This window comes from Bos grunniens, chromosome 6, assembly GCF_055505025.1.
Source record: "Bos grunniens cultivar Pamir isolate PY7600 chromosome 6, Bosgru_T2T1.0, whole genome shotgun sequence".
NCBI lineage: Eukaryota > Metazoa > Chordata > Mammalia > Artiodactyla > Bovidae > Bos > Bos grunniens.
Window position 1 is genome coordinate 44800543 of NC_141170.1, and position 15706 is coordinate 44816248.

Sequence of the window (15706 nt, forward strand, 5' to 3'; positions counted from 1 at the left end):
AAGGGAGGGGACATATGGGAGTAGGGAATTAAGAGGTACAAATTTACAAACTATTATGTATAAAATAAACTACTAGAATATATTGTACAATACAAGGAACATAGCCAATATTTTATAAGCGGAGTATAACCTTTAAAAATTGTGAATCACTCTGCTACATACCTGATACTTACATAATATTATAAATCAAATGTACTTCAATATGAGTTCATAACTGAATTTCTATAATAAATCAAAAATACATTAAAAAGAAAGTAAGGGATAAATAAATAACATAGCAATTCAGCACTACGATGCAATGGGATTGTATGTGCAAGGTATCATAAAATTATATAATTGAGGGCCTTCAGGAATTAGCAACAGATTTCTAGGGGAAATAACCCAACATCAGAGACTGACAAGTGAATGCCGTGTAGAGAGGACAAAAGCATATTCCAAGCAATGCAATGGGATCTCCCTGGTGGAGGAGCAATAATGAGATCAAGAGGGCAATAATGACAGACAAGTAAAACTGGAACTGCCTTGGTCAAATTCCTGGCCCATGCCTTTTGTTTGAACTCATTGCCTCCTGTTGTCTCCCTTACTCACAATGCTCCATCCAGACCAACTTTATTCTATTACTAGACACATTTCTCATTCCTGCCTTAGCTGCCTTAGTAAGTTAGCTTTTCAGTTACAGTTTCTTATATTTACATGTTCTCTCGCTGATCTTTATAAGCAGGGCTTGTTCCTGTGGATGGCAATGCTGTCTCATCAGAGAGGCCTCTCCTGTCCAATTTATCTGCTGCTGCTACTGCTAAGTCGCTTCAGTTGTGTCTGACTCTGTGCAACCCCATAGACGGCAGCCCACCAGGCTCCGTCGTCCCTGGGTTTCTCCTGGCAAGAACACTGGAGTAGGTTGCCATTTCCTTCTCCAATTTATCTAATGAATGCTATTTTACCATGGAAATTCTCTCTGTCATATTACCTCATTCTAGTTTCTTTATATAGCATTAATCAGTATCTGATAAAGCATATTTATTTACTTTGATGTGTATTTATTGTTTATAATCCCTCATAGCAAGATTCTGAGAATATGAAACAACTCAAATGTTGTTCACAATTCTGTTTCCAGCACACAGAATAGTACCTAATAGATTTATGAATGAATGAACCAGAAAGTGAATGAAAGGTATGTCATAAACATATTTATAGTTTGGAAAGGTACCCAAGTTGTAATGAAGGAGGACTATTTTAAGAAAATCAATAATAGAGCAAAACAATTTGGGAAAGAAATGATGAGGTTCTGAAGATACTGTTGCTAGAAAGGCAACGGAGAGGTTAGATATGAAAGAAGAAAGTGAACAGTGAATAGACAAGTGTGTTTAGATGCTGAGACATAGATCCAAAGAGAAAGTTGAAAAGATGGGTCCAGTTTTGGACAAAGTACAGAAATATGAAGTGAGGATTTAGATAGCTATAAAGGAAACTTCCTTGGACTCCATCTTGTGACTAGTCCAGTTGAGAATATACCAGCTGCATTAAATGCTGCTTGTACCCGTAAAATGTGTTTATTAATCTCTGCTTCTACACAGTCTACTTCTACCTGTGGAGGACTTTTCTTTATGGGGTTATTTGAACTCAATCTCTACTTCAGAAAATTGAAATCATTATTATTATAGTTTTATTATTACTACCTGTAGCTAGTACAAGTCCCTTTTAGAATAGACATAACTCACAAAAATGCAGCATAATGCAAAGTTCTCTCTATTTGCCCTTTCCCAGATAGGTGTCCAAAATATAAATATTATGGAGATGAATTCAACATTTTCAAACCATAATCAAGTTTCTTATTTAATCTCTTGGCAAAATATCCCTACTGGTACTCATTTCTTCTAATTCAGCTCATCTTTCCTACACAGAGAATTGTCTCCATGAGCAACAAAATATGTATTTGTAACTATTATTGTCAGTGGAATTATTTTATTTGGGTGCAAACAGATAAGCAGGGTCACAGCAATTGATAATCAATAGATCAAAATTTACAAATTAGAAGCTCTTGAAAAGTTTGTGCTCATGTTTAAGGCCTTAATTTAAATTTTGGTGTTCAAGGGATTTAATATATATCAAAGTGCTTTGATAATATGTAAAATGCTATTTTCTATAATTCTGACATAACTGTGCCACCTCTAAAACTGTGAAAGCATAGTATAGTTAGGGAACATCTCCACGGGAAAGAAATAGTTATTAAAAAAATTTTTTTCCTTCTCTTTGAAGATACGTTAATCTTAAAACAAGATATAGACAAGAACTTTTTAATATAGTTACCAAAAATAAGGTGAATTTCTATCATTTCTTGCCTTAAGCTATGACTATAAAGTTGCTAATGAATACATACTATTCACTACATATCTAAATAACTTCCAGGAAAAGTAAAAATTGACTACCTGTTATCTGTTACTCTAATATAATAATGCAGCCCTAGAGAGTAAGTTCAATAGTGAGCTTTTAAGACTTGAATACAGAAAGAAGGAAAGATGAATAATCTGCCTAATTCTTGCAATCTAAGGCCATATACCTGAATGCATCCAGTCTCATCTGATTCTTGCATTCAGAATGCAAGAATGCATTCAAATAATTTGATAACCCTAAACTGCACCTCAATACAGTTTGTCTTCTGTATTTTTTTTTCTTTATTGCATTTCCTTTCATTTTCCTTTGTATTTTGGTCATTATATCCAAAGAGCATGACATCACTTCACTGACAATAGGAAAGTTGTCTGAAAAGACAGAAAAAAATAGTCTTATAAATGACTAAATGCTAACTCTACATAATTTAAAAAGAAGGAAGCTTTCATTCCAGTTAAGCCAGTAAGAAAAAGGCCAAGGATTCCCTGTACATAGTAGTCCAGTCTTTTCCTGGACAGCTCTGGAAGGCTTTCACAACAGAGTAGCCTGGGGCTCAGAGAAAGAAGCAGACCTGTTCTGCGTGCTAAGTAGTTTCAATCATGTTCAACTCTGTGTGCCCAAGAACTGTAGCCTGCCAGGCTCCTCTGTCCATGGAATTCTCCAGGCCAGAGTACTGGAGTGGGTAGCCATTCCCTTCTCGGGGTCTTCCCTGACCCAGGGATCAAACCTGGGTCTCCCACATTGCAGGTGAATTTTTTACCTTCTGAGTCAGATTATCCCTTATGCTTGTTCTGACAACTCCTAAATGGCTTACAGACCTAGAGCAGAGCATCTAAACATCTATCCCTGGGAGGTCTTATTAATTTAATGAGAGATATTTGATCAGAGACTCACAGTGCTTAATAAACCTTCATTTATACTCTGGTTAAATTTTCAGGTGTTACCCACTTCGCTGAAGTGATTGAGCTTGTTAAAGGTGAAATTACTCATATAACCCTAGCCAGCTTGGGTTAAAAATGCAAAGGACTTGCTTGTTAATGGAAAAAGAGTCAGAGTGAAGGAATTAGAGGTGATCAGCCAGAGGCCTATATTATTTTATTATTTCTCTCAACTAAGAAGTTGTTTAGATTTCAGACCATCTGAAAAACTGTCTTGTTTGCAATTCAAAAGGGAAAGAGAGGGGGATGGGCTGGCTACAAAGAGGAAACACCAAGGAATCCTGGAGTAATAGGACTGTTCTGATTGTTGATTATCCCACTGCTCTATATACATTTGTTAATGCTAATGAAAGTCCTGAAAATGAGAAAATTTAGTGTACATAAATTAAAATGTATAAAGGGGAAGTGGAATGCCTAAAGAAATTTTTGTCTTGGGACCAAGTTCCAGCTATGCACTGTGGGATCTGAGGACTTCTCTGATTCATCAGTGGTTAGAGTTAGATGTAGATTTAGTAGAGAGATTAGTTAGATGTAGTTAGATGCAGAGTTCGTGTAGTGATGGGGCATACTATTGGCAAATTATATTCTTTAATTGGCCAGATTAGTATTGCCAATATAAAAGGAGTCTTACAGAACCCAAATTATTCTTATCCTGCCTTGCATCTTCTTAATTTCAGAGATTTGGTTCCTTACAAATTGTTCACCATTCTCCTCACTAAGACACATGCACACACACACATGCACACGCACACACACACACCCCATATCTCAAGAGGACATCTTACAACAAGCCTCTATTTGGCATCTGCTGAGACAAACTGACTTGCATGATCATTGACTATAAGGCCTCAACTCCACTCTCATTCCTTGACCAGGTATTTCCTCTGGTATATGCCAACACAATGCCAGACAGCTCTCAATGCCAAAAATCCTACACAGCTTTTAGTAATCACTGTACTGAACTCAGACTGTGTTACATGCATAAAATTGAGAATAATGTCTCCTTTTTTTGTAGCAATCAGACCTAGACCGAGGCCAAACTGAGAATCAGATATTGAACCATTGGACTCACCAGATGCTGCACACACCTCCTGTCTCTTCTTTCATCCTTAAGTTAAGCACACAAAATCCATCAGACAGATCTACTCACACAACTCAATGTCTGTGGGTTTTTCACTGATACCCAAGAGCCCTGGGGTTTTCCTGTTGACTCCACTACCCTACCTGACTCCTGTTGCATTCCTACATGGTTGGGAGTTAATCAACCAAAGTTTTAAGAAGAAATGGATTTTGTGCTAAATCCCAAAAGACCAGAAAATAATGAATAGAGAAAGGGAGGAACCCAATTGCTCTAGACCTTAGGAACACATCCCATATAAGGCATTCTCCCCTGAAAGCTTTTGACAGATAAAAAGTACATTTAGCTCAACTGAATGGCTAATATTTGAACAAATTCTCTTGTATGCATTTCTAAAGTACTATATATTTTCTGCCAATTCAAAAGAATGTTCTTAAAAGGGTTTTAGAACAAGGTCACAGAAAGCAGTGGCCCATAGAAAGAAGTTCATATTTGCTCACATATATGGCTAAGGAAATGCATCACAGATCAATTGTGAATCTCATTATTAAGAAATTTTAGGCTGTTAAAACCTTAAAAGCTATATTTTCCCTATAACACACAGATGCATTTCCATTCACCTTTCCTTTAAAGGTCTCCATTAGAATAAAAATACATTGAATGGCAATCCTAAAGAGAACTAGTCAACACTTCTCTTTTTCCATATGAGTTATCTTAAAGCTTCTATTATACATTCCATTAAACTACTATGTAAGCTATAGCTACAGGCCAGATAAACACGTAAGCTAGTTTTTTTGGAAAATGAACACTTCAAAGAGAAAAAAAACTTCCCTTTTACTGCTTTATTGTCAAAGTCTCCCAGGTAAATTGTATTTATCGTAGTAGGTTGCTCATTCTAAGCAACTGTGTTAGGAAGCCGGGCCCCAACCTAACGCAGGAGTGCACTCTCTGAAGCAGCTGAAGTTATCTGAGCTGATTATATTAATATTATTATCACTGTTTAACCATAGGGAAAAGCTTCTAAGGGATTTTCAATCCATGTTCACTACACACAAGATATATGGCTAAGACTCAAAATATAAATGCCTACAGGATCGAGGATCTTGGCAGCACATATAGGAGGATGGAGATGGTGGGGTGTAAGAAACAAAGCACTATGGCAACTGTGGGGAAGTAAGGACATATCCCATCATAAGAGACAGATTCTCCTGACTTCAAGACATTTGTCTCTGTGAGGCAATGAGGACCTAGTGAAGGTAAGTGTAATGATGTTTAAAAGAAGCTGCAAAAGTGGATATGTTTTGTCTGTCTGTAGAATGTCCCAGTTTAAAATGTTGACCAAAACACTTTTGAAACCCTGAACTGAACACAGTCACACTTTCAGGACAAACTCAATCAGAGGGCTACCAGTAAGGTACACTTTTCCATATCGACTGGCCATATAACGAAGAGCAATGTTAACCCTATGTGTCAACTTGGGTAGGTCACAGTACCCAGATTTGGTGAAATATATCTGGATGTTGCTTCAGTTCAGTTCAGTTGCTCAGTTGTGTCCAACCCTTTGAGACTCCATGAATTGCAGCACAGCAGGCCTCCCTGTCCATCACCAGCTCCCAGAGTTTACTCAAGCTCATGTCCATCGAGTTGGTGATGCCATCCAGCCATCTCATCCTCTGTTGTCCCCTTCTCCTCCTGCCCCCAATCCCTCCCAGCATCAGAGTCTTTTCCAATGAGTCAACTCTTTGCATGAGGTGGCCAAAGTACTGGAGTTTCAGCTTTAGCATCAGTCCTTCAAAGAACACCTAAGACTGATCTCCTTCAGAATGGACTGGTTGGATCTCCTTGCAGTCCAAGGGACTCTCAAGAGTCTTCTCCAACACCACAGTTCAAAAGCATCAATTCTTTGGCGCTCAGCCTTCTTCACAGTCCAACTCTCACATCCATACATGACCACTGGAAAAACCATACGTTGACTAGATGGACCTTTGTTGGCAAAGTCATGTCTCTGCTTTTCAATATACTATCTAGGTTGGTCATAACTTTTCTTCCAAGGAGTAAGCGTCTTTTAATTTCATGGCTACAGTCACCATCTGCAGTGATTTTGGAGCCCCCAAAAATAAAGTCTGACATTGTTTCCACTGTTTCCCCATCTATTTCCCATGAAGTGATGGGACCAGATGCCATTATCTTTGTTTTCTGAATGTTGAGGTTTAAGCCAACTTTTTCACTCTTCTCTTTCACCTTCATCAAGAGGCTTTTTAGTTCCTCTTCACTTTCTGCCATAAGGGTGGTGTCATCTGCAGATCTGAGGTTATTGATATTTCTCCCAGAAATCTTGATTTCAGCTTGTGCTTCTTCCAGCCCAGCGTTTCTCATGATGTACTCTGCATAGAAGTTAAATAAGCAGGGTGACAATATACAGCCTTGACGTACTCCTTTTCCTATTTGGAACCAGTCTGTTGTTCCATGTCCAGTTCTAACTGGTGCTTCCTGACCTGCATATAGGTTTCTCAAGAGGCAGGTCAGGTGGTCTGGTATTCCTATCTCTTTCAGAATTTTCCACAGTTTATTGTGATCCACACAGCCAAAGGCTTTGCTTAGAAGGTATTTGTTTAGATGAAACTAACATTTGAATTTGCAGATTTTGAGTAAATGAAATTACTCTCAATAATGTTGATACGCCTTATTCAATCAGTTGTAGGTGTTGAGAAAGATTGCCGTCCTCAAAAGACAAAATTCTGCCTGCAGACTGCCTTTGAACTTGACCACTGATTCTTCATTGAGTCTCCAGTCTTTGTGGCTACCCTGCAGATTTTACATTTGCCAGCATCCACAACCATGTGAGCCAATTCCTTAAAATACATCTCTATCTCTCTATATGTATATGGACACATACAAATATATACTGTTAAAATGGAATGCAAAACAGAGACTGAACTTGAAAATTTCCTGAGCAGACAAAACCATTTAGCCATATAAGCAATACTTAAATTAGCTTATTCAGCAAAACAAGTTAAACTTAATTGTAGTTACTTGTTGTAAATGCCTCTGATAATAATAAAAGAAACTTAAGTCATCTTCCTTAAAAGATGGTATAAGATTATCACTTTTAACCAATACTCTACCATCTGCAAAGCCCTATTATATTAACTAATTACTATGAACAAATCCCTCATTTTCACTTTACAAGCCATCCTGTAACACCATGCCCCTTAGCTGCATATCAGCTTTTGATTTGAAAGTTCTCAGTTCTCAAACTGCTCTTAAATGCACAATAAACTCTGACTAAACACTATTCAGTGATTTGGTCGCTTAATTTTGCTATTTATAGATTTTTTAAAATATACACATATATGTGTATATTCAAATAAGACATATTTTGAATGGCTAGTTTTGAGGGAAGAGACAGAAGATTAGAGAGTTGATGGAATGAGGGTGCTATTTCAGTGGCTGGGATGGTAAAGAATCTGCCTGTAATACAGGAGACCCAGGTTCGATCCCTGGGTCAGGAAGATCTGAAGAAGGGAATGGCAACCCACTCCAGTATGTGTGTGTGTGTGTGTATGTATTTGTATATATTTGTGTATATATTTGTATATAAATATATATGTATATAGTTGTTTTTAAATATAGTTGTATATAAATATATATGTATATAGTTGTTTTTGTTTCTCTGGAGAATCCTGACTAATTCACCAGTTTTGTTTGCTTGCTTGGGATAGTTTAATGCCTATTTTCCCAGGATAACTAAGTAGTAAGATTTTTTCCTCTCAAAGTTATCAGTTTGGATAATAAGTTATTTGGCCACCCTATTTATACAGCTTTAACTGTATAAGTTAAATGACCGCATGCTGAATTCTACACAGCATAAAACCTGACGAGTCACTCTGATCTAGCCCATTTGACCCCTGGCACCTTCCTTCCAAACAGATTATGAAAGTGAAAGTGTTAGTCACTCAGTTGTACCCTACTCTTTGAGATCCCATGGACTGTAGCCCGCCAAGCTCCTCTGTCCATGGAATTCTCCAGGCAAGAATACTGGAGTGGGTTGTCATTCCTGTCTCCAGATCTTCCTGACCCAGAGATCAAACCTGGGTCTCCTGCATAGGAGGCAGAGTCTTTACCATCTGAGCCACTGAAACTTTAGAAATAACACTCTTATTCTATCATCTCTCTCACCCTCTGTCTCTTCCTTCAAAACTAAGCATTCAAAATATATCTTATTTGAATTATTTCCTTTATTTTTCACTCCTAATTTATTCATGCTTTTTTTTTTAAGTTGAAGTGTAGTTGACATAAAATATATTAGTTTCAGGTGTATAACACAATGATTCAATATTTTTCATAGATTATACTCCATAAAAGTTATTAAAAACTATGATTTGCTACTTCCCTATGCTATGTATTATATCCTTGTATCTCACTTATTTTACACCTAGTAGTTTATAGCCCTTAATACACTTGCCACTTGAGACAACATGGATGGACCTAGAGAATTTTATACTGCCTGATTTATATGTGTGTTTAAGTGCAAGCTACTTCAAATCATGCTTCTTTTATTCAGCTCTCGATCTCACATTACAGGACCCTCGGCTCTTTATAAACTGCTCTTACTCATGACTTTCTCTTCTTTTCCCTCTCTTTACTTTACTTCTCATTTAAATCACTGTCTAAAAAGATTTATGGGAGTAATGGGAAATTTGTTCCACATAATCATTCAAGGACTCAACTACTTCTATCTACCTATTCCACAGGGTTTCCATGGAATCCTCTACATCTGGCTGGCAGATAAGGGGAGAGAAAGGGCCAGAAATCTGGACTAAGCATGATCACTTATGCCTGCACTCTCTTGGCCAGAACCCAGAAGACCCACCTAACTGAAAGGAAGCCTGGGAAAAATAGTCCTGCTGTGTTTCAGGTAGGAAAGGAAGTTCAGTTCAGTTCAGTTCAGTCCAGTCGCTCAGTCATGTCCAACTCTTTGCGACCCCATGAATCTCAGCATGCCAGGCCTCCCTGTCCATCACCAACTCCCGACGTTCACCCAGACTCATGTCCATTGAGTCAGTGATGCCATCCAGCCATCTCACCCTCTGTCGTCCCCTTCTCCTCCTGCCCCCAATCCCTCCCAGAATCAGAGTCTTTTCCAATGAGTCAACTCTTTGCATGAGGTGGCCAAAGTACTGGGGTTTCAGCTTTGGCATCATTCCTTCCAAAGAAATCCCAGGGCTGATCTCCTTCAGAATGGACTGGTTGGATCTCCTTGCAGTCCAAGGGACTCTCAAGAGTCTTCTCCAACACCACAGTTCAAAAGCATCAATTCTTCAGCACTCAGCTTTCTTCACAGTCCAGCTCTCACATCCATACATGACCACAGGAAAAACCATATCCTTGACTAGAAAAGGAAGTAGAACTTGATAAACACACACACACTGAGCCATAGCTTGCCTTCAGTGCTTCCCTAAAGGCCAGTGGTATAATGATAAACTACAACTTGGTAAATACCACACTATGATGGGCTAAGATTACAAAGTACATGGATACATCTCCTTATCTGCCAGATTGACAAGAATATTTAGGATCTCAAGACGAGTAGGTGAATTGCATGTCCTTCACTGGATTTTCCACCAACAGAATCCAGATTTAAAATTTCCAGGAGAAGACAGGCATTATAGTTGAAGAATAAGCACAAAATGAATAGGACTGCCATTTTGATGCAATAGAGAATTGACCTTTATAAAAATAGAGCATTTTGGAATTTCAGTACATTCCCAAAAAAGAACATACCTAAAGTATTAAGTAAAGCTGTATGCTATGATAAGAAACCACCAGTCAGAACAATGGGACAGTGAATACTGGTCTTAAGCTAATTCATTTTAAATAAATTTAGCTTCATTTTCTCTGATAAATTAGAAAAAGAAGAGTAACTGATTTTAGCCTAAAATGTACATAGCATCAATAAAGTCACAAGCAATTTCTTAGGGTTATTAACCGAAGAAAAAGAAGTCTTTCCAGTATTAGTTAAAAAACCAAGCTTTTCCATATTCTCTTAATGAAATCATGTCATTGGTAATTATCTCCTAAAATCTGTCCTAAAGGACAGATTAGTCCTAAAGGTCAAATCCTGAAGTTCCTACAAGATGCTTCAATTCTGTGAAATTTGTTTTAAGAGTTAAATTCAGTAATTTTATGCAAGATAAAAATAAAACAAATTTTATGCTTACTTATTCAATATAACTCAAAACTTAAGATTTTTTAAATTCACTTTTTGTTTTTCTGATTGTTTGATTAACTTTATTTGTATCAATTCTTTTTTGTTATTCCTAGAGTCTCTGGACTGGCAAGACACAGATTCCATCTACCTTTTATGTGTTGATAGAAAAAAGGCAATAACCATTTCTAGAAAGACAATCAAAAAGATTTTTAACAGAAGCTATGCACTTTGTTCTCCAATTCATCTTTTCTGTCTGTTAAATTTGCTCATTCTGATTACAGAGCAAAGGAGATGAGATAAGCAATGCTTCCAGTTCTCTTTGCTAACTCCCACCTCAAATTTGCTCACACAGAAGGGGAGAGATTTGAGACATGTGTCTTATTTGCTGATATTTTATTAGATCACAGCTGCAAGGGGCAGGGTGGGGGGATTTTGATGGCACCAAGTGAAAGTCAGATTCTATGTGACAGGCATTCTCCCTGGATGTTCTTCCTTCCACAGGGCTACAGAAAGAAGACTGAGTTTAGGGCCTGGTCATCAGTGACGAGTATTCAGTGTCCATCTTCATCTAATATTAACGTTCTTGAACTCCTCTGTTTGCTGGCTGTCACATCAAAACTTAATTTTTCATCACCATTAGAATGTTAGATCATAGGCTTAGCCATTATACTGGGGGTGGGAGGAATAGAGTAAATCTTACCCTCTGTTGGTTAAATTGAGCCCTTCCAGTTATCTTGCCTAAGATTGAGTCTTAAGTTTAACAGTAATAAAGTGTGTGATTTAGCCTATTTTTGTCCATCAAGAATCATGAACCTGATGAGTGACAGTCACAGAATAAAATCAGTTGTTTAGAAATGTGAGTCCTTGATATCACATAATATTATATTTATAAATATATGTTTTAACTTTAACAAAAACTTCAAGGACTACTTTTCCAAGCATTGTGATAAAGGAAGAAAATCTGTCCTACAGATGATGGTAAGCAGAAAAATACTACAGCACAGCCTTATAACATTAACCTCTAAAGCAGATATATGTGTAAATTTCACAAAACTCCCTACTTATGCAAAATTACATTTACAAATTAATTTGGCTATAATTTTTACCTCTAAATTTACAAAGTCCTTTCCAATATCAATCTATCACAGACTTGAGGTGTACTCTACACCACAAGTACCTGAAATTCCCTGGCAGAGTAGCTGTCACATTGTTTCAAAATGCAATTGATGGGGCAGCAGGGTATTTTTGCTCACCTTTGCCTCCTTCCCAATGACACATCAATTCCCAAGTGATGAATGTAAACTGATTTTAATCACTAGAGTCAAGTGGGTACATACTTCAAGAAACTTCAGGGAACTTATTATCTGAAACCATAAAATCAAAAAGCCAGAATCTTCCACAGACATCATTTTTCTACTCAGCTCTTCTACTGTAGACTGTATATATTTTTAACCTTTAAAATTTGAGGCTGGATATATTTTTTTTTTTTTACAATTTTTGCAGTTAGAAATATATTAAAAACCCCAGAAAATGAAGAATTTGGGTACTGAAAGGGACAGAGACCAAAACATAGGAAGTCTGAAAAATAATTGATACTAAATAATGATATATGATATCTACAACATTCTTTATGAGTGTGACCATGAAAAGAAAACTAGAGGCAATAGTAGGTAAAGATTGTGGGATGCTTCATAAAAGGGTGAAGAAGATAATAGAGAAAAGTGATATATAATGTCTTAGGGTAAAAGCTGGTAGAACCTAGGCATCTGAAGAAGAAATGTAACTATAGTTTTATAAAAATGAAGAAAATCTTAACAAAAAGAAACACCAAAAATCTGTTACTTTGGAATTAGAGTGCTATATCTGCCAAATGATTCTTGCTGGAAAATTCTTCTAATAATTTAAAATTATCAAATCTCCCATGCCCATTCAGAGTCTGAGACATGAGACAAAATTTTAGGCAAAATCCTCTCTCTACAATTTAAGATTCTGGAAGTGAAAATTCTTCTCTGCTATTTAGGCAGAATGGAGAGAAAGCATTGTCCAAGCTTTAGCAAATAAATAAAAGTATAATAATTCTAATCCTTTGAAAGCTGAGACTGTTCCTACTACTGTTGGCATGGAGGAACACCAGAGGAAGACGGCATCAACCTGTACTTTTTCTTCTTGTCTTCTGAGCTACATCACTGTGCCTCTGCACCAGCAATCACCGCAGTCAGCAAAGGGCCTTTATGGTTTAATATTTATGCTCATCCGAGATGCTCTAAGTGGAAAAATGCAACCCTTCATCACTTGAAAAATAGTCATTCACCTTAACTAATATGATCATTATCCCTGAGAGCTGAGAGCCAGATCACTGAATATAACAAATTTAAAACTGAAGAGGAAAAGGGCATTGCAAAGCCAGCTTACCAGCACACCAATGTTTTTAAATTAATGCAAATGCCATATAATATTGTAGCACACTCCAAGGTAGATAGAGATAAGTGGAATGGACTTTCTAAATAGACTTGCTCCTAAGTACTGCTTACATTGACTTGATCATTTTAGTTCCACTTGCTATTGGTGTTTTGTTCTAATTTCTAACAGTCAAGAATGGTCTCAGCAAAAAAAGTATACAAATCTTGTTCTTACTAGTTCAAACACAGCTCTTGAACTGAGTTAGTCTCACTCGTATGAATGTCACCCTGTGAGAGAAATGACTGCACCTTTGTGAGATGCAATTTTTAATGTCAAGTCTGGTAATTAGCTGTGATTCTAAAAAACTGTTATAGTAAAAATAAATATGAATCACAAACTCAAAAAGACCTACAAACAACTCACAGGGAAACAAATTGAAAGAAAAAAGGCAAATTATAGAAAACTTTGACTTCATGGTACTACAGAGTTTAGGTTATTGACCAGATATTTAACACAATTTTACATTTAAATGAAAACAAAGATGAATTAATACTCATCAACAATGCTCTGCATTTGTTTATTTTCTTGGCCCTGGATTTATAATCTTCAGTTCAGTTCAGTTCAGTCGTTCAGTCACGTCCAACTCTTTGCGACCCCATGAATCTCAGCACACCAGGCCTCCCTGTCCATCACCAACTCCCGGAGTTCACTCAGACTCATGTCCATTAAGTCAGTGATGCCATCCAGCCATCTCATCCTCTGTCGTCCCCTTCTCCTCCTGCCCCCAATCCCTCCCAGCATCAGAGTCTTTTCTAATGAGTCAACTCTTCCCATGATCCTGGCACTTTCTCTCAAAGAGTTGCATAGTTAGGAGGCATCAGTTCAGTTCAGTTCAGTCACTCAGTCATGTCCGACTCTTTGCGACCCCATGGGCAGCAGAATGCCAGGCCTCCCTGTCCATCAACAATTGCCGGATCTTACCCAAACCCATGACCATTGAATCAGTGATGCAATTAAATTTTCTTATCCTCTTTTGTCCCCTTCTCCTCCTGCCCTCAATCTTTCCCAGCATCAGGGTCTTTTCAAATGAGTCAGCTCTTCACATCAGGTGGCCAAAGTATTGGAGTTTCAGCTTCAGCATCAGTCCTTCCAATGTACACCCAGGACTGATCTCCTTTAGGATGGACTGGTTGGATCTCCTTGCAGTCCAAGGGACTTCAAGAGTCTTCTCCAACACCACAGTTCAAAAGCATCAATTCTTTGGCACTCAGCTTTCTTTATAGTCCAATTCTCACATCCATACATGACCACTGGAAAAACCATAGCCTTGACTAGATGGATCTTTTTTGGCAAAGTAATGTCTCTGCTTTTTAATATGCTGTCTAGTTTGGGCATAACTTTCCTTCCAAGGAGTAAGTGTCCTTTAATTTCATGGCTGCAGTCACCATCTGCAGTGATTTTGAAGACCCCAAAAATAAAGTCAGCCACTGTTTCCACTGTTTCTCCATCTATTTGCCATGAAGTGATGGGACCAGATGCCATGATCTTCATTTTCTGAATGTTGAGCTTGAAGCCAACTTTTTCACTCTCTTCTCACTTTCATCAAGAGGCTCTTTAGTTCTTCTTAGCTTTCTGACATAAGGCTGGTGTCATCTGCATATCTGAGTTTATTGATATTTTCCCCAGCAATCTTGATTCCAGCTTGTGCTTCATCTAGCCCAGCATTTCTCATGATGTACTCTGCATATAAGTTAAATAAACAGGGTGACAGTATACAGCCTTGACATATTCCTTTTCCTATTAGGAACCAGTCTGTTGTTCCATGTCCAGTTCTAACTATTACTTCCTGACCTGCATACAGATTTCTCAAGAGGCAGGTCAGGTATTCCCATCTCTTTCAGAATTTTCCACAGTTTATTGTGATCCACGCAGTCAAAGGCTTTGGCATAGTCAATAAAGCAGAACTAGATGTTTTATGGAACTCTCTTGCTTTTTTGATGATCCAGCAGATGTTGGCAATCTGATGTCTGGTTCCTCCGCCTTTTCTAAAACCAGCTTGAACATGGAAGACATTTATTTAGAAATCCATGATCATAGGTACATAACTGTATGAAATATTAGGTAAATGCTATTTAGTACTTTTCTAAACATTGTTTATTGTTGAAAGTTTAAGTGAAAATGTGAAATAGAAGATGAATTCAGGAAACTATTTTTCAAAGTAGATCACACTGAGTATTAATAATTACTTTGGAGGAGACAGGTTTGGGCATTCTGAGTCAGTCAAGAGATGTGAGACAGGATCTCTGCTCTACCACATTCTAGCAATGGCTCTGGATTGTGTCCAAAGGAAATAAAAATAGAATGCTGAAGAGATATATGCATTCCATGTTTATTAAAGTTTTATTCACAATAGCCAAGATAGAGAAACAACCTAAGTGCCCATTGATAGATAAATGGATAAAAAAGATGTGATAAATATACTCTGTCTCCACATATATACGTATGTATATTATATATGCAGGAGGCCCAGGTTTGATCCCTGGATCGGGAAAATCCCTCAAGAAAAGAATGGCTATCCTCTGTAGTATTCTTGCTTGGAGAATTCCAAGGACAGAGCAGCCTGTCAGGCTACTGTCATGAAAAAAACAGAAAATCTTGCCACTTGCAACATGGATGGACCCTGAGAGCATT

The 15706-nt window shown here is 37.6% G+C and overlaps 1 long non-coding RNA gene across 1 annotated transcript; it reads left to right on the forward strand.

Moving 5' to 3' along the window:
* Positions 1 to 5414: 5414 nt before the first annotated feature.
* LOC147370613 (uncharacterized) lies at positions 5415 to 11207 on the forward strand. Its single transcript, XR_015166146.1, has 4 exons — positions 5415 to 5660; positions 7100 to 7244; positions 9159 to 9322; positions 11117 to 11207. It is a non-coding gene; the product is annotated as an uncharacterized LOC147370613 (long non-coding RNA).
* The last annotated feature ends 4499 nt before the right edge of the window (positions 11208 to 15706 follow it).